At 43.5% G+C, this 26,116-nt stretch overlaps 1 pseudogene across 1 annotated transcript; it reads right to left on the reverse strand.

Moving 5' to 3' along the window:
* Window positions 1–43: 43 nt before the first annotated feature.
* On the reverse strand, window positions 44–24,591 carry LOC106613713 (cortexin-1-like; annotated as a pseudogene). Its single transcript, XR_014378990.1, has 2 exons — window positions 24,453–24,591; window positions 44–3,594 (listed from the first exon to the last, which is right to left on the reverse strand). The product of XR_014378990.1 is annotated as a cortexin-1-like (transcript).
* Window positions 24,592–26,116: the final 1,525 nt, after the last annotated feature.

A 26,116-nucleotide genomic window follows, 5' to 3' on the forward strand; every position in this document is an offset into this window, starting at 1 on the left:
CTACCCACTCTCCAACCATATACTCCCACACTGGAAACACAAATTGAAGAAAAACCCATTTTATTTCACAAAATTAAACCCTGCGTAGCAAAAACAAAGCAGTTATGAAAAATATCTACTTACAAATCTTAAATGCAAGCAAAGCTGCCTGCTCTGGGTTTAACAACGTTGGAGCTCATTTACTGGATTTTTAAACTAAAATGATATTTGGAGAACAGCAAAAACAAGCAAAAATGACCCCAGACATTATCACATTGGTTGCTGTAGCTTCATTCACATACAGTATACAATTAGCCGCTACACATTAACTCAGCGCTGGGCTTAACTATAATTTATTATGTAGAGGGATCTGTTAGCAGAACAAATATTTTACTCAAAAGGTAAACAAATAAGATTGTTGTTCTTACAGTTTTAAAGCTAATTCCCAGCAATTCTACACATTTTGCCATGTTAATATGATATCTGGGTGAGAGTGACTAACAAAATCAAATGGCTCCCCCTGGAGGTCAGGGTCCCTAGGCACAGTAATTCAGCCATGATAAGATAACTAGCAAGACTAATTTAGCAATCTAAAAAATGTTAGCTGACGGGCTAATTGACTGACATAAGAGTAAAACTGCTGATGCACAACCAAGTTTAGAAGTTGCACCTTGTGTATTCTACTATTCTAACTCTCAACAGTAAGTTGAGACCCCGAATGAGTTAAAAACAAATTAAAATCAAAGTAAAATAAATTGAAGCTATGGCCCTGAGTGAGAAATGCCTCTTGCATGTGTGTAGATCTTTGTTTTGGTCGCACTGTGTGAAGCGCATTGACTAGATTTCGGCAAAGATGTTGGGAAATGCGAGATGTGCGGCAGCTAAGATAGCGAGAAACCTCATGCGGTGTAAAAAGTGGAAGTAATATTTTTCTGAATTTTCTGTTTTTCAGAGTATCACCTGCAACTGAACACAGACATTTATAAGAGACGTGTTTCTTCCAAATCGAGACCAAAGAAAGTATCGCCAAGTAGAGTTGAAAGATTGCTGCCCGTGCTTCGTATATGGAAGCATATCACATTTCATTGTGTAGCTAGGCTAGCTCAAGAATCACAGACCAAAGACAAGATTGAAAGTGCTACAAATCAGAGAAAACACAGAGAAAATATTAGCAAAAGGAGACTCCATCCAAACTTTAGTTGGAATACAAAAATAAAGCATTTCTGGTCTAAAAGTCGCAGAGTGCATGTTTTCACTAAGCTTGGCAAGGTGGTTAAAGCGAACAGGGCAACCAAACAACATGTATGTATGTATGCATGTATGTATGTATGTATGTATGTATGTATATAATAGATATGGCTTTGTTCAGTTATACCAACACAAAACACACCAATAATGTTCCTTTGAAGACAAATCACCAGTCTGGTTTCTTAAAAGGGCGGATGCATCTAAACACATTTGTAATATCTCAACCCAGTCGGAAATCTATGAGGGAAAAATACAATTGCTCATTTGTCAGAGGACAATCAATATTAAAAAAGGTCATGACTGTCAAATATACTGTAACAAATCATAAACTGGGAGGTACAGAAACAGGTGTGATGTAAATATTGAAAGCTACTATGTTATAGCCTTTACGTTTCATCTGGAGAGATCTTGTTTGCAATCCCATTGTGTTTGTAATGGCTTTGTCAGCACTCCCCTGCATTTTAGCCAATCTACAGGGACTAGAAGAGGAGGAGGAAGTATTGTGAGGGGAATGCAGCAAATTAAGGCAGCAGTGCAGTACAACCCCTTTCTACCTCTTGAGTTGCAAGTCTGGGTCTCAAATGGTCTAGTCTTGGTAACAGTCGGTCTCAAGCAGTCTGGTGGTCTGGTTTTGGCGTGGGCCTTGACGGCAGCATATAGTCAAAACAGCCCCTCTTTCCTCCGTCTCTGCAGCAGCATGTAGTCAAAGGTCTTGGTCTGGGTGTTGAGGGATCCGGTCTTGACAACTGTGGTCTCTGTTTCTACAGCAGGGCCAGTCAAACTGCCCCCTTAAGACACTACCGGGGTCGTTTTCATTAGGGCACATCGTAGCGAAACGTTGTGCAACGGAAAACGAAAACAACATTTTCTTATTGGACAAGTTCGGGTAGTCCCTCCCTGTTTCAGTCCCCTTTCTTCCGTTTGGTGCCTAATGAACACGACCCAGGTCTAGACCAGGGCGTAGTCAAACTGCCCCCTCTCTACGCCCTCCTTGTGTTCGGTCCAGGAGGAGGATGGCATGCGGCTGTAGGGGTCCAGCAGGATGCGGAAGCAGCGCACCAGCAGGAAGACCAGGAAGAGCATGAGGAGCCCCACGAAGGCAAAGGCCGTCCTCTGCTCCGCGTCACCCCCCACCAGAGCAGGGCTGCTGGGGGGCCCAGGGAAGGAGGGCCCAGGGGACAGCAGCAGCTCATAGTCCAGGGTGGGGACATCGCTCATCCTCCAAGCAGCCCGTCGGCAGAACTTACACACAGACTGGATGGTGGGGGGAACGGGCAAGAGGTGGGCCACAGTTGGGGGTACAACCAGACAGACGGTTGGACAGACTGATGTGTTCTAGTCAGCCTTTGTTTATCCTTTGAGATGTTAGTCTCTTTGAGATGAAGTGTCTACTTCAAGAGAGATTTGGTCTTGATCCCTTCTGACAGGGTGATAGACAAACAGTATGATCAGACCTAGGATCTCTTCCCCTCACAGTGACCCAACCGTAGGCAGTAGAAGACGACAACAGCACGTGTTCATCATAACCCTGTCGTATCCACTCACACAGACAGCCGCCTGGACAAATAGGACATGACACTAGCACCTGCCAGAGTGAATAAACATAGCAGTACAACTGGGAAGTGTAGTAGTACTCTCCAGTTCTCTCAATGGGGGCTAATAGTGTGCAGATGGGACCCTCATACCCAGGTGTTGTCTGTAGTGGATGGTGATTGAATGAGCTGACAGCAGCATGTGCCTCGTGATCAACAGGGCCAATAATATTTGCGAAAACAGTGTGTCATTTGGAGGGTTGCCTGTGTTTGTGTGTGTGTGTGTGTGTGTGTGTGTGTGTGTGTGTGTGTGTGTGTGTGTGTGTGTGTGTGTGTGTGTGTGTTTGTGTGTGTGTTTAAAAAAAAAACATAAAGAGGCTAGAATGCTAATGAAATTACAGGGCGGTCAGTGAATCAATGGCGCTGAATGTGAAAGCAACGCGCAGCACAACGTGCTAGCGTTAGATGCTAAATAAGCCTTTTTCTCCAGGGTAGGGACAGTGAGTGGGTTTGATAAGTGGAGCCTCTGTCTATAGCCCTGTGGGTGTCTAACAAGGTAACACTTTCACCATGCAGTCTTCCTATAGTGTGTGTACTTTTAGGATTGAAAACTCCTTTCAAATATAGGGTACAAGAGACTTTGTTAAGTTCTGTGTCTGTCTGTGAATGGATTTGCACAGTCACTGGTAGGGTAGGACTGTGTGGAAGAAGAGGACCTCTGAAAGAAGGCTTGGTTCCTTCTGGTGGACCGAGCCTTAGCCTTACTCCGGGTCTGTAACCGAACAGTAACTGCTTCTCCTCCGCGTGACTTCACAACTTCCTCCCCTCACACAACCTGAAAGCACATGAAAACACAACAGTCATCATTCCCATTATTACCACTGACTAACATTAACGTAATGTTGTATCCATTATTTATGATTGTTATGGGGCTTAATATGGCTTGATATGGTTAATGCTTCACCGAGAACTTCATTAGACCATATCCACGACAGAGAACTTTAAAACCCACTAAATACTCCCATTGTTAGACTAGGGTCAATCAGTAACAATTACATTCTGACATTTCCCAGCTGCTGTAGCAAGTGTTACACTGCTTGATTTACACTCATTTAGTGGAGGATTACAGTGGTATTAGAAGTGCATTAACCGTAATTAATACACTCTTGTAAACGTTGATATCGCAAATGTCACATTCGTACATCAGAAAAGTCATGTGGAATCAAATGGTTTCTCATGAATTGTATAAAATCACATCTCCAGGACAGCCAAATCGGGTTTCAAATCAGAGGTACAGTACACCAGGCCATTACCAGACCATTCCCACAAACCCCTGCACAACGGCCCCATTCAGTGGGAAGAGAGGTAATTTGGCGCACAGAGGACAGAGAGGTTGAACAGAGCCAGGTTGGAGTACAGTTTTTGGCATCTTTTACCTCTCCCCTAGCAAGCCGTCCTTGACAAGATGCTTCACACATAACGCTGACACACTACTGTATCTCGAAAAAAAAGTATGTGTCATTGTACATTGTCACCTCTGCTAATACTAGTCTACATTGTAGACTCGCTCTCTCACTTCCTCTCTCTCTCTCTCTCCTCTCGACCTCTGAGCCGGAGATGGTGTGCTATTATTCAATCACCAGCTCCCCAGTGGTCTTCACTCCTGACACACAGCTCCCTACTGACTCTGGATGGCTGCCTCCCCAGTGGTCTCCACTCCTGACACACAGCTCCCTACTGACTCTGGATGGCTGCCTCCCCAGTGGTCTCCACTCCTGACACACAGCTCCCTACTGACTCTGGATGGCTGCCTCCCCAGTGGTCTTCACTCCTGACACACAGCTCCCTACTGACTCTGGATGGCTGCCTCCCCAGTGGTCTCCACTCCTGACACACAGCTCCCTACTGACTCTGGATGGCTGCCTCCCCAGTGGTCTCCACTCCTGACACACAGCTCCCTACTGACTCTGGATGGCTGCCTCCCCAGTGGTCTCCACTCCTGACACAGCTCCCTACTGACTCTGGATGGCTGCCTCCCCAGTGGTCTTCACTCCTGACACAGCTCCCTACTGACTCTGGATGGCTGCCTCCCCAGTGGTCTTCACTCCTGACACACAGCTCCCTACTGACTGTGGATGGCTGCCTCCCCAGTGGTCTTCACTCCTGACACACAGCTCCCTACTGACTCTGGATGGCTGCCTCCCCAGTGGTCTTCACTCCTGACACACAGCTCCCTACTGACTCTGGATGGCTGCCTCCCCAGCGGTCTTCACTCCTGACACACAGCTCCCTACTGACTCTGGATGGCTGCCTCTCCAGTGGTCTCCACTCCTGACACACAGCTCCCTACTGACTCTGGATGGCTGCCTCCCCAGCGGTCTTCACTCCTGACACAGCTCCCTACTGACTCTGGATGGCTGCCTCCCCAGTGGTCTTCACTCCTGACACAGCTCCCTACTGACTCTGGATGGCTGCCTCCCCAGTGGTCTTCACTCCTGACACACAGCTCCCTACTGACTCTGGATGGCTGCCTCTCCAGTGGTCTCCACTCCTGACACACAGCTCCCTACTGACTCTGGATGGCTGCCTCCCCAGCGGTCTTCACTCCTGACACACAGCTCCCTACTGACTCTGGATGGCTGCCTCCCCAGTGGTCTTCACTCCTGACACACAGCTCCCTACTGACTCTGGATGGCTGCCTCCCCAGTGGTCTCCACTCCTGACACACAGCTCCCTACTGACTCTGGATGGCTGCCTCCCCAGCTGCAAGGACTGGCTACATGCATGTTACACACTGAGCATGATGCTCTTTCATTAAAGCACTAAAATTGAGAACAGGAGTGAGGGTACTTTAATATAAATTGAGAAGGGGCAAAATGTGATTGTGTGCGTAGTGGTTCATTTGGGAGGTGGGGGGTCCCTAGTTCAGGGGCGTGCACATACATCTAAAATATACTTTCTCCCTCCAGAAATGAGCCCAATATAACATATTGGTCAATATTATCAGGCTGATTCAGCATAGTGGCTATAAATAAATAGACTGAGGGTTGCCCATCTGCATTGACCCTATTGGGCTCATCATTAGCTAGATCACTTAGCCTAATGTTTAGAGTAATCTTGTTACTCGTTATAGTAACAGTGATGACTTGAATGCCCACAAAAAAAACTTTCCACTGGCACTCAGCCAACCAGGGATCATGTACTGTGAATATAATCAGAGAGGAAGAGGCTAAGCAAGAGGGCTTACTCTGCCCAAAATCTGTGCACGAAAAATAAGACCAAAGTGAGGCATTCGTATGGAGGTCAATAAGTGTGGAATTTGGTCAACAAAAAAATGAATCACTAATTTGCTACGTGAGACTTATTTGTTGGAATAGAAGTTTCATAACGGTTTGGTTGTTAGAATGCACTGGTGTGTATTCCCGCGACTGCATTAAGAATGTTAGGCTACAATGACTGGGCTCGCGTCTCTCTCCCACTGTGCAGCACTCGCAATTTGAATGTGCCTCGAGAGGAATATAAATTTGTCACAGACTGCGACAGTCAACTATTCCACTATGGGGTTGTCTGATTTTGCTGTCGATTCCTCGTGTTGTTGGTTGTGGAAAATGTAAATGTGGACACCATTTTTTTAATTTATTATTAAAATAACAAAATGTACCGGGTCTCGGAAACGGCGGGACATGTGTGCGTGTGTGAGCTGGAAACCTTGCAAGGCGACTGTGGGAGATAGTGGAAGGTTACAGTGCTGTGGTTCCCTCTCCACTGACCAGTGCCTGCCCAGCATGGCACAGAGACCAGAGACAGATGGCAGCACACCACATGACACACACAACTATTACATCACAACACAGTACAGGCATGCAGATCAGCCTGACTAGCTGTGAGACTGTCCATCTGCTGCTTCAGAGCCACACATGTCCCTCGGCATGGGGGTTCATCACACGTGCACATAAGCCAAACACACACATATACACACACAATTGAGGCATCTCAATTATTTCCTCTGACACAAGTCCAGAATAGAAAAAGGAAGTAGAAAGGGAAAGTAGTAAAGTAAAAAAAAAGGCATAACAGACTGCTGGCTGAGTAGGTCTCCCCTTGGGGAATGACAACGGGACAGGAAGTACATCTCCCTGCAGTGCCTGTGGCTCCTTGCTTCGTGCCTGTGGGTCTGTGTGTGTGACAGAGAACTTATGAAACTGGCTGCTGATCAATAGGCTCGAAATCACCCTGAGACAAACATTTAACTACACACCTGTCACATGTTCCAGTGAGCAGACTCACCTCCACACAAACAGTGGCTATGGATTCAATCATCCAATCATAGGTAACTTTAACTCTAGTTGCACTGTTCATTAAAGGTCATTCACTAACCCTCTTTCTTTTTAGACTACAGTATGAAAACAAACTATTGATTTTACTTGGAATTGAAAGTTTGCAAGGTTACATTTTAAATTTGGCAAGGGTACACTATCCAAATGTAGGTTTGTGATATCTAGCAGCTTTGTAAAATCCGAAACTCCTTAGAACTGACCTTGATTGTGTGCTAGAAAGAGGATATCACAAAGCTCTAACCACCCTCTCTGTCACTGAGGCGTCAAGGGAAATCATTGTTCTGTGGCTGTCAGTCAAAGTGTGTGTGTGGAGGTTTCTGTCAACCATGATGGAACATCATCCTACATCCAGGACAGATCCCATCCTACATCCAGGACAACACTCCCTGGTTTCAGATGGATGCAGCTACTGCAACACTGGACTGTCCTGAGGCTGCAGGGGAAACTGCTGCTCTGGACTGTACTGACCACGCTGTCTCCCATTCCATGTACCAGAATGCTGCCGTCGGCGAGGACATTCTCACCTCTTAAGACGAGGTTGCAAATTCTACCAACAAAATATAATCTAGCGACTCTAGTACCCTGCAAACCATGCCCCATTTTATATTCTACATGAGTCAAATGTAATGGAGTCCATTGCCCATGTTGTGATTGGCTGCTGTTCATAAAAGGATTTGTATATTGCTAGACATGACCACCTTGTCGATAGCCAGCGAGGTGAAACAAGTAGTCTCACCAACAGCACACATGCATAAACATTCTTGTGTAAGGGGAAGCTGGTTTGATGATGATGATGGGGATGTGTTTTCCTGTGTGCCATATACGCCAGATATTGTTGTTGTGGGGGAAGGCCAGGGGGAGGAGCTCCTTCTGGAAGTGGGCTGCTCATTGGACGGCTACATGGTGCAGTCCTTTGCCTAGAAGCTTCATAAATACCAGCTCCTCGTGGTGCTTGGACAGTCTCGGGTGTAGGTGCAAGCTGGTGGCTCTGATATTTGGCAGTCTCGGCCACATACACAGGCTTGCAGTGCGTGGCCTCCAGATTCTGGGCCTGAAAAAAAACTAGGACAAAGCAATTGGCTACGTACTGCTCTGTTTCAGCTGTCGTGGGCAGCCTAGCTGTTTGGACGAGGTGCTTTCTGTACCCTTGAGTGCCATACATGTTTGGATCAGTGGAAAACTGATTGGATTTGAAAAACTAAATCAGTGTACTTTTCACCCCAACTGGTAGTTACAGTCTTGTTCCATCGCTGCAACTCCTGTATGGACTCGGGAGAGGCGAAGGTCGAGAGCCATGCGTCCTCCGAAACACGACCCTGCCAAGTCACACTGCTTGCTTAACCCGGAAGCCAATGTGTGAGGAAACACCGTTCAGCTGGCGACTGAAGTCAGCTTGCAGGCGCCCGGCCCACCACAAGAAGTCGCTATAGCGCAATGGGACATGGAAATCCCGGCCGACCAAGCCCTCTCCTAACCCGGACGACGATGGGCCAATTGTGCGCTGCCTCGTGGCCCCCCCGGTCACGGCCGGCTGTGACACAGCCTGGGATCGAACCTGGGGCTGTAGTGACACCTCAAGCACAGTGCTCTAGACCGCTGCGCCACTCGGGAGGCCCCTTTCAATTAACTTTTAACCTAAATCCAATGGCATGGTGAGTTTCTGTTGATTAAACGTTGAATTCCCGTTAGTTGACAACTCAACCAAATGTAAATCAAAACTAGAAGTTGAACTGACGTCTGTGTCCAGTGGGCTGAGTGTGTACAGTCACTCAGTGAGTGCAGTGTCCGTCAGTCAATGGGAAAGAAGTCGGAAGGAAGCAGGGAGATTGCGCCGCTTATTTTCTTCCTCGTTAGTCCTCCCTCCAACCCTCACCCTCCATCAGGCTCACCCGCCCGCTCCATTACTCCATGAGGACACTTCCTCTCAGCCCTGCCGCTGGAACGAGTCCTCTGAGAGGTGCAGAGGAGACACAGGCCTCATCACTCTTCATAGAACACCCACATCTCAACACACACACCACACACACACACACACCACCCCCCCCGGGTGCGCCTGCACACAGCCATTGGTCACACCAATGGTGACAGAGCTCATCAGGGTAAATGAAGAAATAGATAAATGACATTCATTTACCTTACCGGGCCCCGCTCTGCCCTTTCCATGCTCTCTAAGTGTGCACACAGGCACACAGGCGCACACAGGCGCACACACACAACCTGCAGTAACGTGACAGGGCAATATCTTTTCATTAAGTCCAACACCATTACTGTATTATCAAACCCGTCTAACTGCAACCCTTAAATACATTCTTCACTTGGCTCAGCAGGAAGAGGGAAACAATAAAAGGCTTGATTTGTCATGATTTATGGCTAGTCTGAGTCCTTTCTGTAATAGTAATTAAAGTTGACGAGAGAGGAGGAGGGGGGTACAGAAAGCGAGAGAGCAAAGTAAAGAGAAAGATAAAAAATAAAGAGAAACAAAGGGAAAGGTAAGAGACAGGGTACAGAGAGAGAGAGTGAGTGAGAGACAGAGAGAGATAAAGAGAGATGCAGCCCCTTCCTGTAAAGATCCTAACGTCCTCCAGTCTCACAGGACTACAGGGAATTAAATAAACACTTTCCAATTCGGTGTTTATAAAGATAAAAGTGGAACTGAGAAAAGGGCAGAGGAGTCAGTCAACGAACCTCAGGGTGTTTGCATGAAAAGCATATGCTAATGCCATACAGATGAGGCAAGACTATGGTCCATGGGAGATCCTATTGATGCCATCCATCATGGCACTTACTGATGTGCTTCTTTGATTTGAGCCATGTCTAGATATACTAGTGTTTGTCCTTTTCCATTCATCACAGCATGAAGGGGACTCTAACTCCGTGTCAGAAAAGCGGTATAGCACCAGGTCACCTTGGGCTCCCAACAAACCAGCCAAATTCCAACCGCATCCAAGCCTCTCAGCGCCAGTAACCACCAGTCTATATATAAACACTACACCCTCACCCACCTCTGTTCAAGGGGACTTTAAGAGACAACACAAGACAAAAACTGGCAAAGTGGCATTTACATATACACTTAGCATTCCTCTCAGGCCAGGCCCTGGTCTCTCACGGAGGCTGTTCTTAATGATGCAGGCCGCCATTCAAAACACTGCTGTAATTGAGATCAATTTAAGCAGTTAAACATACAGCTGTTCCATCTTGAAGTGCCTGTTAAGCCCCTGCCATCACCTTCTAGTCAGCCTGCCACTTTAATGAGAAGAGTACCAAATCTTTTTTTGCAGTGTGTATGTTAAGGTGGTGGTGGTGCCGGGGCATAAAAAATAAACATTGTAGCGACTAAAAACTGAAGCGAGATGAATTGTATATTCATACATTCTCCAGGCATGTCAGCTTACATAAATAAAAATGTACTTTTCTCCCATTCGCCACTCGTAAGTTTGAAGTATAGGCCATTCAGGCCTGATGAAACGGTGTCCTTTGGAGATTACAAATTGTCCATGGCTTCCCTGAAACACATTTATCACCGTGATGCATGACAGGCAGAGGGAGGACAAATCTGTTCTAGACAGGAGCACAATGGCTCAGCGTTTCCTTTTACAAAGCCCACTCTTATCCCACAGACGCATCATGCAGAATATTTGAAGCACTGACGTGATCAGTCATTTCAAATTCCTATTAGTGTTTGAATCAGTTATGAGACAAATGTATTAGAACATGAACATATTGTCACGATCGTCGTAAGAACTGGACCAAAGCGCAGCGTGATTAAAGTTCCACATATTTATTTATGCGAAACTTCCAAACAAAACAAATAAAGAAATAACGAACCGTGACTTCGGCGGTGCTACACACACTAACTCAAAACAAGATCCCACAAAAACCAGTGGGGAAATGGCAGCCTAAATATGATCCCCAATCAGAGACAACGATAAACAGCTGCCTCTGATTGGGAACCATACCAGGCCAACATAGAAATAAAACATCCTAGATAACCCACCCTAGTCACACCCTGACCTAACCAACATAGAGAGAAAAGGCTCTATGGTCAGGGCGTGACACATATCCCCTGCTGGGCTGGTGTTGTGCTAGACACAGGGTCATCTGGTAAGAGAGGAAAGCGGCACACTTCAACCTAGCCGGGGAGAGGATCCTCCTCTAGTTTAGAACGGCTGCTTCCACTCCAGGATGTTTGTGTAATTTTCCTGATTGTCTGAGCCGGCAGTGTGTGTGTCGCAGCGCAGGGAGGCTGTGGCCTTCTATAAAGAGCCCATGCTGCTGATGAGTAATATCACAGTCTTCAGTGTTCCTCAATACTGGCAGAGAAAACAGCCTCCTCTCAGAGGGTGGGATGTAGGCATTAGCCATTTAGAAATCTCTCATTGGCACAAACACATAGCCTACAGTACACACACACACTTTAGGAGGGGGTCCTTTCTCTCACTTCATTCTCAGTTTATATTTATCTACACTTCCCTGTGAAAAAGCAGAACAGGACTGTCTCAAAGAACGACAACATCAAGAAAAGACAATCACTGCAACCCTGCGTCCCTACGAGACTGTCAAGGTGAAGGGCAGCCTTAGAATGGCCACTCCCCCTACCAGTCACAGAGAATATCACTCAGTCTGGTCAAACCCACCTGAAAACACATCTTTAATTTACATCCCAAATCACACCATGAAATATTCAGCGAGACGAGGGCCATCCGAAGTGGCAGTGAGTGAGGCAGCGTCCGACAGGGCTCGCTCTGGCGGGGCCCCAAGCCACTCATCCCAGACCCCCCACCGTCAGCGGAACTGCCAGATGCGTGTAAGGAACTGAGACGGCACTGAGAAAGAGGTGGACGGAGGCAGAAAGAGATAGGAAGAGCGGAATGCTAATCCCTGTGATTCATGTCTGTATTCATGGAGAAACGCGCACGATAGTCAGCCAGGCAGACGAACATCAATCAGAGGGATCTGGGAGGGAGCGGGTGGCAGGAATATGGAGATGTCAGCAGTCCCAAAGTCAGAGGACAGCACTTTCCTCCGTTCTGAGTATTCTGACTGTCCCCACAGCGGACCATCGGGGCCCGTGCCAGATCACGGAACATCAGCGCATTATATTACACGCTCCGAAGAGCACCAAGGCAAAGAGTCAGCAAAGTCAAAACTTGACTAAAAATGTCCAAAAGGTCAGAAAGGTTAGAGAAACTTTAAGAAAGGCAGGAATATGGAGATGTATATAATACAATATATTTCAGTCTGAAGACATGCTGACAGATTGGGACTGAATAGTCCACGCCCTCTTTTCTTACATTTACATTTTAGTCATTTAGCAGACGCTCTTATCCAGAGTGACTTACAGTAGTGAATGCATACATTTCATACATTTTTTCTCCGTACTGGTCCCCCGTGGGAATCGAACCCACAACCCTGGCGTTGCAAACACCACACTCTACCAACTGAGCCACACGGGACCACAATGTTAAGTCTGTCTTTTAAATTAAATGAAAGGGCAGTTGAGAACTAAAAACACGGATTCTCCAGTCAAGCTGATAGCTGGGCCCCACATATACAGGACATGCTGACTGTCCAGATCCCATTCACAATAGAAGGTATAAATTGAGCCCTGAAGAATGGATTAAGCAATAAAGAGAAGTCCCCACAAAGACATGGATGCAGGACGTTGGTAAAGTCACCGAGTCAGTAAAACTGATCTCCGGGCTAGGGGAAATCCTCAAGCCTCAGAATAATATCTATCAAAGAAAAGCAGACCCAAGAAATTCAGAGAAGAAAGGGAGAGCTTAACAGAAGAACCCTTAACAGTCAGCAGATTCTAGTCCAAGTAGGCAGTTGGCCACCACACAAAGACAGGTTTAATACTGGAGGTCTGGCTCGGTGTGGGAGGCTAAAGGGCTATCTTTAATAGTGCTCCACACTCTCAGATGAAGAGAGGAGATCATAAAACCCGGCCCAGTGTCAATTATCAAATGGCTCCAGAATATAGGGACGATGAATATTTGAAGAGAGATCTTCGGCAGGAAATCAAACCGAGGAGGATGGTAATACAATGCAACACAATTTAGAGAAGGCCCTTAGGTCTCTCACAAACAGCACAGATTTCCTAAGCTCAAATTGCTCTCAGACTCCAGGTGTCGAGGAGGCAATAGATGGCCGTTCTGTATGCACAGCGGGGATAGCCCATTGCTCTTCCCTGTGTGTGTGTGTGTGTGTGTGTGTATATGGGGGGGAGGGGGGTCGCTTGCCCTGCTGTAACATCGACTGGGCTGTAGTGGAGCGGGTCAAAAGTTTGAAGTTCCTTGGTGTCCACATCACCCGCGAACTATCATGGTCCAAACATACCAAGACAGTTGTGAAGAGGACACAACAAAACCTCGCCCCCCCCCTCAAGAGACTGAAAAGATTTGGCATGGGTCCTCAGATCCTCAAAAGTTTCTACAGCTGCACCATCGAGAGCATCCTGACCGGTTGCATCACCGCCTGGTATGGCAACTGCTTGGCATCTGACTGTAAGGCGCTACAGAGGGAAGTGCGCACGGCCCAGTACATCACTGGGGCCAAGCTTCCTGCCATCCAGGACCTATATAATAAGCGGTGTCAGAGGAAAGCCCATAAAATTGTCAGAGGCTCCAGTCACCCAAGTTATAGACTGTTACCGTACGGCAAGCGATACCGGAGCGCCAAGTCTAGGACCAAAAAGAAACAGCTTCTACCCCCAAGCCATAAGACTGTTGAACAATTAATAAAATTGCCACTGGACTATTTACATTGACACCCCCCTCCTGTACACTGCTGCTACTCGCTGTTTATTATCTATGCATAGTCACTTCACCCATACCTACAAGGAACAAATTACTTCAACTAACCTGTACCCCCGCACACTGACTCGGTACTGGTACCCCCTGTATATGGCCTCGTTATTGTGTTACAATTTTATTTTTATTTTTTTTATTTTTTACTTTAGTCTATTTGGTAAATATTTTCTTAAACTCTTCTTGAACTGCACTGTTGGTTAAGGGCTTGTAAGTAAGCATTTCACGGTAAGGTCTACACTTGTTGTATTCGGCGCATGTAACAAATAAAGTTTGATTTGATCCAATAACACACATAGATGGAGGACAATATAAAAGATAAGCAGCTGCTCCTAGTGTTTCCTATTAACATCCGTTATCAACCAGGCAAAGAGCAGGACATAATGAGGATCAAATGAAACATGTAGTCCAGGAGTATTCACAACGGTGGTCCGCAGACTGCAGGGGGTCCACGGAAATATATATACAAACACACAATACCAGTCAAAAGTTTGGACACCCCTACTCATTGAAGGGTTTTTCTTTATATTTTTTTTTACTATTTTCTACACTGTAGAATAGTGAAGACATCAAAACTATGAAATAACATAAGGGCTGATGTAGCAACCAAAAAGTTAAACAAATCAAAATGGAAATTTTAGATTCTTTAAAGTAGCCACCCTTTGCCTTGATGATAGCTTTGCACACTCTTGGCATTCTCTCAACCAGCTTCACCTGGAATGCTTTTCCTTCAAGCTGCGGTCCAACTCATCCCAAATGGGTTGAGGTCGGATTATTGTGGAGGCCAGGTCATATTTTGAGTGCATTTTTAATTTAACTGGCTAAACAAGTAATCTTAGCAAAAATGTGTTTAGACTTACATTTCTAGGCTATTTTAGAGTTTACAAAATAATGAAAAACTATTGACCAAATCCATTCATTTTAAAATGTTGATTACGTCTCCTTGCCATTATCATTCACCTGATAACACAAAACATGTAAAAAAAAAAAATGTAAAAATGATTTAAGTATGATGGGTTGCCAGTTTTCCCGGGAGGGGGTCCCTGGGTAAGAAAAGGTTGAAGACCACTGATTTAGTCTGATTGGCAGTTTTACATTTTGGAGTTGACTGCGTCTAACCACACACACACAATAGTTATTAAGGAGGTGGATTAGTTTTAATGCACCATTGCATTAGAAATATCAAAAACAAATATGCTAATTCAATTCAGAAAACTTTTTTTTTTTAAATGACCTGCTAACGTAGCCCTTGCTTTTTTGATTTCTTTACACTAATTGTATGGGTTGGGAGCCAGGCCCCAGGGTTCCAGTCAAGAAGCACACTTTCCACTGTGCTCAGTACACTTTCGGAATTGCAGTTTAGCAGAAGTCGAGCCAGCCCAAAAAGACAACTCCCATAGACGCCTCCATAGAGAAGTCCAATTAAATTCCTAAAAATACAATTTCATTATCACCCTTGTGCCAAAAAATATCCATAGAATTATTAAAGTAATTGTTTTAAAGGCAATTTATTTTCCATCACTCACAGCCAAAGATATTAACTCGCACTGCTCCAGAGCGCTACTGCACAGGCATTATCGTCTCTGTAAAGCAGATGGCAAACCACCACGAAACGGCGTACGATTACGTTGGATGCTGTCTACAATTCATTTACTACTAAAGATAAGAGTGTGCTGAACCAGAAGAGAATTGGGTCATATTTTCCTGTGATGTTTGTGAACAGATACTCTTGACCGGTTTTGTACCCCCGTTAAGGCACCAGTGCGAACTGCCATCTTCTACAAACTACTTCGTCATCTACTGCTTTTACAATGATCATCGTCCTCTATAGAGGGACATTTGACTGGGACATCGCGGTTGGAATTGAACTGAGACAATTGAGTGCACTCGCACCATTTGTATATCTCAAATCGGTTTACACGTTGTCAAGGAAGGCAGTCACATGTGTTGCAAAGCAGAGGATCACTGGTTTGAGCCCAGTATGGGGGCAGTCGGATAGTGGAGGAAGCTAAGCTGTTAGCATCACACTGACACCTGTTACACTTCCAGTATTCTTCCTTCAGTAAATATTAAAATGTTTTTCCTTGCTTATTCGATAACATTGCTTAGATACCCGTCTCCTTTCAAACCAAAATAGACCGTATGCACATCATACATAGTAACTCTAAAGTAGTTCTTACAGTGTGGTACACTAACACACAGTCATAAAATTTCATGGCACTTTGGTATTTGGTCCACCTCATACGGGAGGCTGCAGGTTATTCCATGATTGACAACACTGTTCACCTTGATTTATTTGAAAACTTTATTTTCCGTTAGTGCACTCACTGTTCCCGATCAGTCAAATTTCATTATATTCTTGCTAGATGATGTATAACAGAAATATGGCCTCTCTCAGAGTAGCATGGCTGGACATTGTAATTCAGATGAAGTGTGTTCACTGTAGATTCTGATGGGATTATACCCTGTGTTTAAAATCCAAAATAGATCCCTCTAACTACTATTATCTCATCAGGCTCATGACATTAGTGATATTTAATAATGTTTGATCACCTTGACACAAAACAATGATATATTGTTTTGTTATGGTCCAAGAAAGCATACAAAATGCCTTTCCACATAATGGAAAAAAACTAAATAATCTTAAGAGCAATGTATAAACAATTGCACAGTGTCATAAATCATAACTGACACTAACATTGTTTTTGCTGAATAATATTGTGCCAAAACAGTATTCCCAATTTTCTGCTTCAGTCAGAGCATTCACGTTTTATTGCTGCACTTTGGCAAAGGTACTATAATTAGCTAATTCCCAGCTAGCACATATCGTTCTGAGAACCATATGTTTCTTAGAGATTGGTGAGAATGTGGTCGTTCTATGGTTATTTTGTATACAACATTCCCACAGCTTTCTGGGAATAGTGCAGGATAGTTGCTTGACTTTGGAACATTCTCAGCACATTTAAGGAACTTCACCAAAAAATACGTTTTTAATGTTCTTGGTATTTCATTACTTTAACAGAAAGTTTCCTAAAAGTTCAAACATGGTTACATATCTCAATTTTGATGATGTTCTAGGAATGTTCTCCAACTGGTTTGACATTGGGAATGTTCTCAAATAGTTCAGAGAATGTTAAGAAACAACATTTGAGGGAATTTCAGTACTTCAGCATAACGTTTCCTACAGGTTTCCTCATGGTTCAATTTAAAGATGCATTATGCAGAAATCACTAATTCTAATAGTTCACCTAATATCCGTTTATATGACAAAACAAGCAAGTATAATGTAGAGAATCATTGTACCATCAAACTGCTGTGAAATATCTTTCCCATAACCAAAAACATTGTATTTTCAGCTGTTTGAAGCTGGTGTACAAAACCTAAAGTAAGAGGCAAAAACAAAACTGAAGAACAGAACGCATAGAAATGGCTCACATAGAACAGATATACCGCTTCTTAGAGACTTGCTTTCAATGAAAATGACAGAGCTATAACTCACATTTCTGTGAATTTAGTCATGTCACCCAAAAAGTTACATATTGCAGCTTTAAAGTCATGTTCTCAAATTCTTCCAAAAACATTAAGAAACAACGTTATTCCGTTGGCCGCGCCCACTAATTGACCACACCTGATCTTAATGAGTGCTTGTTTCCTTTGAAATGGGGTCTGTTTGAATAGATTAAAATTAACTGCTTTGTATGGGTAAACAAACATGGCATGCTAAGTGTTAAATGCCTCGGACTGAGACGTGATCAGCAGTTAATAGACCTGAATTAACAGGGTGGAATGATGAGACTGAGAAAAGTTAGTGTTCAGTATCAGTTCTCTTTTGTTCACTTTTTTTTTTGTCTAAATAAATCATCAAGTATACATTACAACTGCATTGTAGTATTCAATTATTTTCACATTCCATATTGGGTTTCAAAATAAAGGTCTCAAATTCAAAAAGCCATCTCCATACATCTACAAAAACTCACATTTTACCTTTCACTAATAGTCAAATTAATAGTGAATATAACCTGAGGCTATTCAATCAGTATAGCATTCAGCATATACCAATAAAAGCTATTTGGAATGTCAAACCATCAAGTTGTACCAGAAAAGGCTACATCACATTCTATACAGTTCACTGTACTAGCAGTGTCAATTCCCATAATGCTACAAATCACTGGAGCCCTGTGCTAAACAATAATAGAAACATTACATTCTAAACTATCAATATTCGAGCTCACAATAACTGAAACCCAATAGCGTAGAGCTAGCTAGTGCTTAGCAAAGCTACATTTGGTTAGAATAAAGTTAGCGAACTGTTAAATGCTATTTTGAATGCTAATACAAACACATTCTATCGCCACATTGCATATGTACAAATATTACCTGAAGTAAACAGAGCCTTTGTTCATAGAAAATAAAACAAATAGGAGATAAAAACATTGTTGAAAAAGTCAAAAATTTCAGACACCATCTTGTTTGTTGCCTTTGCTTGCATGTAAACCATTAGCAACCATTGCTTAACGGGGAAAATACAAACCAGTTAACTCAATTAAAACTCCCTTCAAACATCTCCAAAATCATGGACTATGTAGTTAACCATCATATTTCAAGACTCAAATTGTACTTTTACACATTACATTCCTGAATGATAAGACAGAGAAAAGTTAGTGTTCTGTATCAGGCATTTTCAAAGACTGAAGAAACATCCAAGACATCACAATCCCACTAATGCTCCCCATTGACATCACAGCTCCCCCTAGTGGTGGTAACCATATACATTACCTTCAACGCAAATACCTGGGAGACCTAGAAAATTAAACAAGGGATTGCGCCATAAAATAAATAAAACGTCAAAAATGTGTGCGTCACACTCCCTGACAAAAAGAAAATGTCTCCTGACATATAACGCTTATTTACATGTAATTGGTATGTATAAGTGTTTCACTTTAGATTCTTTCCTATTAATACGGTAAGGCACTAGTGTGGGGTAGGGTAGTGTTTGGTAAGGCTGTGGAATGTCGTATGTTGGAATTCCCCCAGACTGTCATAGGTGGCACCCCATAAACCTCTCAGTGTTGATTGTGGTGTGTGGCTGGAAGGATGGCTGACCTAGCGTGTGCTAAGAAGCATCTGTGCAGGCCTTCTCTCACGTGTGGACCTCCTAGCCTGTCCAACCTGTGTCAACTAGTGGGGGGTTTACTATGAGTCTTTCCTCTTGTACAGGTGTTCTTCGTACAGGTATTCTTCGTCCATATCCATCTCTGTGTCTGACCGTGCTGGTTCAGCGGGTAAGTATTCCTCTTCTTGTTCTCCTCCTGACTGTTCTGGTCTTTGGATTTCTCTTTCAGGTGCAATAACTCTGGTAGGTACAGCGTCTTGTGTGGGTCCTACGCATGCTGGGTTCCTCGGAGTATCACAGATAAGTCTCACATTGTTCTTTGCTTACAGGTATTATCAGCCAGGTATGTGCTCCTGTGCTTTCGTCATCTGAGTCTTGCATCATTGTTTTGGGTCAGCTCTTCCTTTTCTCTTTAGGTGGGTTTGTCTGTGCAGGCTGCGGGGGTAAGTCTGCAGGTAAGTCATTGACTAGGTGCAGGAGATTGTGGTGGAAGATACAGGTCTTGTTCCCACCCATCTTTGGACAGAGTTTGTACACTGGATTGTAACTCAATTGCTCTTTCACTATGTATATTGTCTTTTCCCAGTATGACCTTAACTTTCCAGGACCACCTCTCTCACTTAGGTTTCGTACAAGGACTGTCGCCGGTTTGCGTTCTCAGCATCTGAAGTACAGTCCTATTGAATATTTCAGCCGGGTTGCCCTGAGGGTGATAGGGAGATGACTGGAGTGGTTCACTCAAGGACATTTGCTGCAGTGTTTTGAAGAACTTGTTTTCAAACTCTCAACCTTGATCGTGGTGTAACTTGGAGTGGTATCCGAACCTTGGGATCAAGTCATTGAATATCATTTCAGCTACTGTTCTTCCGGATTTGATCTTGGTCGGATACGCTTGTGCGAATCTTGTGAAATGGTTGATGACTACCAGGATATAATCAAAGCCACCTTTGCTGGCCTCCAGATGCATGTAGTCGATAGAGACTAGCTCTAGTGGTGAACTTGTGGTTGATATTGCCAGTTGGTGCTCGTACATGTGTGACTGTCTTCTTTTGCCTGATACAGCGCCAATGTCTCTCTTCCAACATGAACCATGTCATCATTAACATGTTTCAAGACCATTTGCTTGTACAGGACTGGTAAGACTAGCTCATGTCTTTGACTGGTTCTCTGGTACATTGTCAATGCGTAGTTTTCCCCATTCATGCATCAGTTTCTTGGTAGCAGCAAGCCCCTTGTCAGAGGCATCAGTGTGGCGCGTGAAGGCAATTCAAAGTTGAGGCAGGCTAAGACAGGCGGACTGGCTAACGTGTCGATCAGTCTCCCAAGAGTGCTTTAGTCCATTCTACTTCAAGCTGGGCACTGTGGGTGTGTCGTCTTGTGGCGAGAGGTTTGGCCCAACCTACCCGGTCTCTCACTTTCATTGCTTGTTATTTTGATTACATGCCTTAGTAGTGCTTTATCTGATAAGAGTAATAAGAGAGGGGTCTTAATTCTGCCACGACCCCATTTTCATATCAGGCGGCCTCACTTAGTTTGGGAACGGCTGCTCTAGTGTCATGAGACTAACCAGGAACGGCACCCGTATTGACAGATCTGGATCACCGTTGCCCAGGCGGTCCATCCTTACCTCGACGTTGCTGCTCTTTTCTCCTAAGTGAGACCGAAACAAATGTTTCAGCTCAGCAACAATCCTATCATTCTTATTTATTAGCATGTCTTTAAAGTTCTGGTTTGATGATGCGGAAGATTCCTGTGATGATTTCAGCTTCACTGTGTTTTTATTTTAACCCCTCTTATTTGTTTACATATGCTGTTGTAACTAATGTCAGAAGTGTTGTCACCTATTTGATCCCCCCCCACGTCTTGCACTGCAGATATGGTAGGTCTCTGATGGCGACAATGCCATCAGCTGTGAGGTGTGCTACATGGTCTGTGCTCAGGATTTTAGACAAGCTGCCAAGTTCCTTTACAGTAGGTGGTTTGTCTGGTGTGGGTGTGGCAGGTGTTACTTTACACTGAAGGAGTTCTCTGCCTAGCTCCTTATAACTGGTCAAAATCCACTGACACTCAGACTCTTGTATTTCAGTATCAGCAGTAGCTACATTAGCGGATAAATCTGGACACTGGACTACCTTCACATCCTTGGATAACCTCGTCAATAGCATCCTTTATAAACAGTAACTGAGCCATACCCCTATCCTGTAGCTCAAGTAGGGTCTTGCAACACATGAATTCACTCACTGTCAAAACAACCTTCCTCAATAAACTTGTTTAACTTAGCTGGGTCTAGCTCTGGTACCACATCAAGACTTTCAACTGGAAAACTTAAATCAGATGCCAGTGTAGGCAACCTTTTCTTAATGGCCCAGACCCTTTTTGTCATTGGACATGATGCACGCTTCCAAACACTTAAGGTACATAGTGCTGCACTCCTCTCAGTCAGGATCCCCTTTCATGCTGGTCACCTGCCGCTGCTAAGTCGCCCACTTGTAGCCCTCTCGCTCTGGTCAAGCGTCATGCTGTCCCTGGTTCATAAATCTCTGGATCAGATACCTCCAGCAGGTGGCGCCAATCCCGGACGAGCCTCAAAATCTGTTACACGCCTCAGACAGACGTGGTCAGCAGATAGACTTGAATCAACAGGGTGGAAAGATGAGAGGTTAGTAGTTTTCAGTAGCAGGCATTCTCCAAGATTTTTTAAATGTCGCTTTCTTTTCGGTTTGTCAAGTACACATTACAACTGCATTGTAGTATTAAGTCTTTTCACATTGCATATTGGGTATCAAAATAAATGTCTCAAATTCAAAAAGCTACCTCCATACATCTCCACATTCACATTTGACCTTTCACTAATAGTCAAATGAATCGTGCAGATAACCTGAGGCTAATAAATCAGTATAGTATTTAGCTATTTCATGTAAAACAATCCAATTGTACCATAAAAGGCTACATTACATTATATAGAGAGCACAGTACAAGCAGTGTCAAATCCCATAAAGCTACAAATGACTGGAGGCCTGTGCTAAACAAAGCTACAAACATTACATTCCAAATCATCAACATGTGAGCTAACAATAGCTGAAACCCAATAGCCTTGAGCTAGCTAGTGCTTAGCAAATCTAAATTCAGTTAGCAAACTGTTAAATGCTATTTTCTTATCAATAAACACGTTCAACACATTCTATTGTCACGATGCATATGTACATATATTACCTGAAGTAAACTGTGACTTTGTTCATAGAAAATAAATCAAATAGCAAGATTGTTTGCAAAAGTACAAACAGTTTGGATGCCATCTTGTTCCCTTTGCTTACATGTAAACCATTACCAATTCAAGCGTACCTCCATTACTTATAATGGGGAAAATACTTATAATGGGGAAAAAAAAATAAAAAAATTCACTCGGTTAAAACTCCTTTCAATTACCTTCAAATATCAAACTCATGGACTACGTAGTTAAGCATGCCATCTTAATATTTTGTGAGTCATATTGTACTTCTGCACGTTACATACCTGAATTAACAGGGCGGAATGATGTGACGGAGAAAAGTTAGTGTTCACTATCAGGCATTCTCCAAGATAGAAGAAACATCCAAGACCTCACGATCCCACTAACACTCCCCACAGCTCCCCCTAGCAATGGTAACCATATACATTACCTTCAACGCAAATACCTGGGAGACAGAAAATTAAACAAGGGATGGCTCCATAAAATAACTAAATAAAAACAAAAATATGACCATACATATTTGTGTGTCACACTAGCTTCATCCTGGTGGCACAGTGGACAGAAGATAATAGGTTTGAATCTCACTGATGCCATGTCACAATACAAAATAAGTGTTTGCATGATTAATGCCTAAGGAAATGAATTTCCATGTGTCCTATCTGTGCTTGGAGTTTAAAAAAAAAGTTAACCAAAAATAAGCTAGCAGTATTATTAAAAGTCTCATTGAAACAATAAGTAAATTCCATTTTCAGAGCGTTAATAAGACCTCCCAGGAAAACTTTAAAGAAACCAGAGTAAAACATTCTCAGAACCTCCCTGCAACCTAAAAATACATGTTCCCAGAAAAGGCCATATTTTCAAATCTGTTCTCAGAAGTTTTTACCATTCAGGAAACGTATGGCTTTGATCCCACAACCAACGTCAAACCAAAAACATACATTCCCACAATTTCCAAGGAACCAAATGTACTAGCTGGGTTATGTCTTGGCATTTGTTGAATTTATATATTCTGTAGTGAACTATATACTATTGAGAAAGGCATTGAGGCAACTCAGCAGAACATACCTAATGTTTGCATTAGTTTGGTAGAGCTAAACAGCTGACTATATGGCTGCGAAGTCTACACTGCTGTAAAAGTTTAAAACCCTCTTTAAAAGACATTTAAAAAATACTGATCAAATATATTTTTTTATCTGTAAAATGTTTTGTATTATTTTACAATACAGGGACACTTATTGACAGGGGCCTCAATTGGGTATGGCAAGGTATGGCAGTCGCCATAACCTAGCTCAACACCAACAATTTAAAATAGGCTACTAAAATGATTCAAATCCCGTTAAAAGGCAAATGCAGTTTAGCGGTTTAATCTACTGACTTTAGGACCATGCGGACTCCTCGGAGCAGGAGGTTAGGCTCGTTCTATGGATGCAGCCGCATGGAACAGCACAATTTTTTTCTCAAAACAGTGCAGAGGTCAAATTGACTGTAGTACAGATGTAGGATTAGTTTGCTACAGCAGGAAAATAATCCTGCAGAAACAGGAAATGTGAATTATTTGGATTATAATTAAACAATTTCGTTAGGGCAAATTAAGTCTGAAATTACAAACTTTACAAGCCTTTCTAAAACTCAATTACATTACAAGTTTGCATTTCCTGCTTCGCAGGAATATTCTCCAAAACAAAATTAAGATCCTACATCTGTAGATTGCTTTGGCTAGGTAACTGCTGTTGGGTTTAACAATGACATAAAACTAAACTCGAGTTTTAATAATGGTGCTGTGCTAGTGCGTAGCAGCTAATTCTTGTATGACATGTTAGTAGAATGATAAGTCCCCTATTTGACGGAGGTGGACGAAGCTACAGCAACAAGGTGATAATGGCTGGAGTCAATTTTGCTGTTCTCCAAATTGCATTTTAGTTTTTAAATTGTGAAAAAATGCAATAAATGAGCTTCAATTTGACACAAAACCAGACCATAGGTTTAGCTGAAATGACGCCCCTGCTTATTGACATGCAATGTATTTAAAAACCTCTGTGATTTACATAGATTTCACATTACTACATTATTTCCAAAGTCACTTCGAAAACGCTGATTGACATAACTACTTTTACATGCGCCTCAAAACCTATCACATATAGCCTATTAAAAAACAATGCCACGTAGAATGTTTTTCAAAGCTGTAGGCTAATAGCGTTCACAAACCTGAGTTCTTGAGAGGTGACAAGTCTTTATCCGTTACAAGAGTCCGGTTTGGTCAAACTTCGTGCTCTGTGATGTTCGCTCGTCCTAAAAGCATGTGTGCTCTTGCGCTTTGCTGCCTGGGGACGACTATTTGATATGAGGGCTGTTATTGCGCGAGACTCTTAAAGCACCCCACCCACTTCCCTTTCTGGAGACAGTCATCCAATCAGGGAAAAATACAACATCACATAACACAGTAACACAAATGATAGTAGCCTACTGTAATATCGACTGTATTTGTGTCACACCTTTTGTACTGAACTGTAGCCTACTTTATGTCCATGTACTGTTACAATTTTGATACAATAGGCCTATACTGAAAATAGGTGAACTGTAATGTTGCACTTTCATTAGATTATTTTAATCTGATTATTAATGTATACAAGTGTGAGGACAATGCATGTTTTTCATTCCATGGGGCACACAAATGCCAGCATCTGCGTTCCTTTGACACCTCATAAGGCTTCAAGATACTGTGGTGAAATTCAGGCACTTAACCCTTACCCCTTTTAGGGTCTAAAAATATGAATGTTAATCCAGCCCTCTATTTTTAGGGCTCCCCCATCAGTCATTGTGTAATTGCAACACTGCATGCATCATACTGCCCCATAAAGCTTATGGGACTCCATACCTCCCATCTGTCCACTGAGTAGCCTGCTAGTGTGCTGAGATGAGTTTCTACTATGTTTGTTGGGCTCTGACTGGACCATAAGATGAGCGAGAGTATCAGTTACAGTGAAGTCAATACTCATCTACAGTCTCTGCTGTGTCTCTGCCAGATCTCACCTCACGAGCATCACTGTTCCTCTTTCACCTCCAAACATGCATCCTCCAGCCTGACCATCCATCCTTCCCCCTCTCTGCTTCTCCATCCATCCTCCCTCCATCCCCAGTCCCAGGACCTTTCTCCCAGGCTTCAGTCCATGGGAAGGTGGCAGCTGGCCCAACTGTGCCACCTGCTGCCATCCTCTGGTCACTGCCAGGCTTCAGCAGTGCAAGCCAAAGCGCTTAGCCAATGCCCCCTCTGATGGATCAGATGAGTGAGGTGAGGGCAGAGCCACAGTCGTTACAGACGGGTCCTGTATTCCGCACGCCCACAATTAGATTTACTACAGCACTGCTCCTGCTTGCAACCTTCCACCATTTGGCTGGCAAAGGGACCCAATCTGAATGGTTTTTTTTTGTTTCGTTTCCATGATCAACTTTGTTCCCTGAATTACAAACACAGTCAGTTTAACTTCAATGAATGCCAAATAATTTCAGAGCAATGTCAAGTATTCCCTGTTGGTTCATTTCTGAGGAGAGCTATGTTAGCCAACTCGCTATTCTGTTCAAACCTTTGACAACCTAACTGGATACACACAAATTACCAGGTTGTTAATTCTGATCGAACCAATTTTCTTTTGGAGCCAAAAGTGGCTTCCCTACTGTGCTACAAATGTCCCTGACAAACACACCTCATTAAACCTTAGAGCCGGCCAAAGACTTTGCGCCATTTGCTGAAGACGCGGTGCTTTGTTGTTTTTCCTCACAAGCAACATCACTTTTTTCTTTGTTTAAATGTAGAATGAAACATTGAAAAACCAAGATCAATTAAAGCCCAGTACTTATGAAAATTAGTGTGT

This window comes from Salmo salar, chromosome 10, assembly GCF_965601325.2.
Source record: "Salmo salar chromosome 10, fSalSal1, whole genome shotgun sequence".
In the NCBI taxonomy this organism is placed as follows: Eukaryota; Metazoa; Chordata; class Actinopteri; order Salmoniformes; family Salmonidae; genus Salmo; species Salmo salar.